This window comes from Rhamphochromis sp. 'chilingali' (assembly GCF_963969265.1).
Source record: "Rhamphochromis sp. 'chilingali' genome assembly, chromosome: 1".
Taxonomy (NCBI): Eukaryota; Metazoa; Chordata; class Actinopteri; order Cichliformes; family Cichlidae; genus Rhamphochromis; species Rhamphochromis sp. 'chilingali'.
In genome coordinates this window covers 50,923,449-50,927,260 of record NC_137929.1, presented here as the reverse complement: position 1 = coordinate 50,927,260, position 3,812 = coordinate 50,923,449, and the positions used below count along the sequence as shown (strand labels likewise).

At 37.8% G+C, this 3,812-nt stretch overlaps 1 long non-coding RNA gene across 1 annotated transcript; it reads left to right on the top strand.

The window, feature by feature from the left end:
- The first annotated feature begins 217 nt into the window (after nucleotides 1–217).
- On the top strand, nucleotides 218–1,305 carry LOC308402269. Its single transcript, XR_013972724.1, has 3 exons — nucleotides 218–446; nucleotides 532–649; nucleotides 781–1,305. It is a non-coding gene; the product is annotated as an uncharacterized lncRNA (long non-coding RNA).
- The last annotated feature ends 2,507 nt before the right edge of the window (nucleotides 1,306–3,812 follow it).

Here is a 3,812-nt window from a genome sequence, read left to right as displayed (position 1 = left end):
GTTGGATGCTGAACATCAGACAAAGCAAAGTTTCTCTCACATTTACATTTAACCCAAACACTAGTGATGTGACGTTCTGTATCGAGGCTTCGAAGCTTGTGTCGAGTAATGGAGGGGGCGTTTCCGCGATGCGCGTATCGAGGCTTGCTTCATTTATGGGAGGAGCTGAAAATGATGACGTCCGAAGCCTCGCTGCCCGGCTCTACCACGTGACTGGTTCATGAAGTGGTTCGAACTTTGCCGCGAGATATGACAGCGATATAAACCCCTCAGACTTGATTCAAAATGTGGGTGTTTGATGGAGAGTTGCGGTTAGTGAGAGTTTGGAGACAGTTTGGAGGTTTATGAGAGTGAGGAGAGAAAGTCAGAAGAGAATGGAACCAGCTAAGAAGAGGAGGATGTCCTCCCCTGTGTGGGAACATTTTGATCTTATTCCTTCCAACAAGGTATGTAAATTTCTACAGAAGATGTATTTTCATAATACTGATGGTGCAATACAAGTTATGTTAAGCAACTTTACTTTTGTACAAGGTGAAGTGTTTGCAATGTGCCAGGGAGCTGGGATATAACAACAACACCTCATCCATGCTCAGGCACTACAGAGCTTTGCATGAGAATAAGGGGAACACCGATTGTGGAGCAAGACCAGGTGAGCCATCAAATGCAATGATAATATAGCATGCAGTAATGTTACTAAATGATATAACAATATTATACAACTGTAATAAGTTACGTGTGTGATATTTATATTTGTGCTTTGTCTTTATTGTCTTTCCTCAGGAGAACAATCTCCAATAGATGAAGACCTGGTTAGCATGGTGATTGAGGACTCCCAGCCATTTAGCATTGTGGAGGACAAAGGATTCAAAAGATTCGTTAAATCATTAAATCCTAGCTATGTTCTCCCCACTAAAGGTTATAGAAGCAGTGAAAATTTAGTTTTTACTGAATAAAATATGGGCAGGACTGACGCCTCAGTGTGTAGCTGTCCATACCTCAACGTTACAAAAGCACAACTACCGTCCACACCCCAACCACACCTCACCTCACAGTAAATGATCATTTTAAGCATTTCCAAATAATCATTTTCCGTACTGCCAGTATAAATATACAAAGTATACTGCCATCACTACAATATACATGTTTTACACACTCCTTTTGTTGTTGACATTTACAGGCTGTGTGCAAAAGGCCACACTCTTCAAATTCATGCCAACTAATATTTTTACGTCCAGTAGGTGTCCTGCTAGAGCAAATGAAGCTTCAAGAAGCTTTGCGCTGGGGTGAACCAATTGGATGAAAAGCTTCAGTGCTTCATGAAGCTTCATCTGCCCATCACTACCAAACACCTCTGGAGCATCTGGCTTTATAGACAACTTCTATCCAGCATGAATATGTAGCCCCCCAAATGTCACACATCATCTATGTCTTCCCAGAATACAGCGTTTACATTAGAATATGTTTTAGCCTATATAGTTAGGCGTTAGGTCTATAGTTAGGTCTCTGTGTCTGATCATCTGTGTACTATGTGGTATGTGTCAGTCAATCTATTATTATATGTAGACTTTGTGTGTGTTCTCAGTTGTGCGTTGAGTCAAATGTGAAAGAAAGCATCCCAACAGAAAATCAGTCAAATTCAGTTTGATTTATAGAGCGTTTTAATAAACAAGATCAACAAAACCTAAAAAAATTGAAAAGCAAAACAATAAAAACAACAATAAATACAAGGAAGTAGACATCGCTCATTTAAAGTTAAAAGCAAAGGAAGAAAATTATTTTTATCCTGCATTTTATATAACAGGCAGTGGCATATTAACGTGGTCAGGGGGTATAACTGAAAAAGCCATTCTGGTCATTCAGTTGAGACTTTGGAACCACCAGAATTAGCTGATCCAGGTAACAGTAATCCATACAGTGACATGCTCAATGCTGCATACTGACATCAGTTATTAACAACTAAACTTGATACACCATATTGGATTGGATTTAAACATTTAGCTTTTAGATGACACTAAAAAAAGAAAAAAAAAAGAAAAAGGGATGGGTTCTGTTCTGTTTTCAGTTTCGTCATTTTCTTTGATTACCTCACTCATTGCATTTTTTTCTCAAATTCCAGCAGTCCCTTTGTTGAGATTAGTTTTATACTCATCAAGGATTGGATGTCATTTTCTTCTTTTTTCTGTTGACGTCCATCATTCCTGTTGTCTAAAAATACAGATAAACAGCAAAGTTACTATTTGTGTAAATATTTGCTAGACTTGGATATTGTTTGCTGTAATCTGGGAATTAAGTGTAAATAGCTTTTTCATAATGGTCATAAACATGAATAGGAGAAAATTTAAACTGCATTATTTCATTTTTCCTGAAATAACAGATAAGAATTAGAACAGAGTTTCAAGTCAGTTTTAAGTATAGTCTTCCATGGTTTCACAAGGGGTTCCTCTTCATTCATTTATCCTTCTGCTTTTAATTCCTCACCTGAGATTTCCTAGTAAAATATCATAATTCCACCCATGGCAAATAACTTTTGCAAACACTGATTTAAATAGCACTGTAAATAAAATAAAAAAAACTAAAAAAAAAAAAAAAAAAAAGAAAAAAAAGATCCTTTCACAGCAATCGACTGAAACGTATGCATTTTATGATTTTTCAGAGGAAACACAAATCAGAAAAAAGCTGGAATAAAGAGGAACAAATTTCAACCGGCCTTTATGTAATTCAGTGACATATAGTAGTACTAAAGCAAAATAGTGTGTTGCAGATTCTGAGTTTCTTGTAAAGAGAAGATAAATTAATTAACAACCTACCAGTTTCCTTTGGTCTGAACTTCCATTTAATAGAAACAACAAGAAAAATCAGAAAGCAAACAACCACTACTACAGTGAGAATGATAACTTGAACAGTGGTTATGGTATCAGTTGTAAAATTGTCTGAAAAGACAAAAAGAAAAAAAAGAAAATTATATAAAACTGGTCACAAGGCAATTTTTTTATTATAATACAGCAAATTTATGTTTCTTAAACATGAGTCATTATTACCTGGAATATGTATGTGTGTCTCTCTGCTCTGGTTGGTGTTCCTCTGTTGGACTCTGCAGGTGATGTTGTTGCTGTGTCTCTTCTCCACAGTCACTCTGCTGCTGACAGTATAGAGGTCATCAGGACCTCTGAGGGTCTCTGTAGGTCCAGCAGAGAGGAGGTTTCCCTCACCGTCCAACCACAGCAGCTCAGGCTCTGGATACCAGCCTGCAGACTCACACTGTAACACCATCCTCCTGCTGTCATTTGACATCACCTTCATGACGGGTGTAGATGCTGAAGCTGATGAAGGGGGAAGAAGGTATTGTAAACTCTTTTCCACTGATCATAAAGCTTCTTTAAATCAGGTTTGTTTAAATGTTTAGACTCACCAACAGTGAGAACAATGGAAGCTTCTTCACGTATCCAGGGAATGAAGCATCTGTACGTTCCTTCATCAGAGAGTTTCACTTTGAATATTTTAAGCGAGACATTCCCTTTGATCAGTTCATCCACAAAGACTCGTGTACGAAAGTGATAAGATGGATTTTGGTTCTCAAACACCAGCCGTCCATCTTTATGAAGATGGACGACATCTGGCCCCTCTGGCCAACACCAGTAGGCGGTAGGTGAAGTGTCTTGCCCAAGGACACAACGACCGAGACTGTCCGAGCCGGATATCGTTTGCTGTAATCTGGGAATTAAGTTTAAATAGCTTTTTCATATTGATCATATTTATGAATAGGAGAAAATGAAAGCAGTATTATTTCATTTTCACAGAAGTGTGTAAAATTA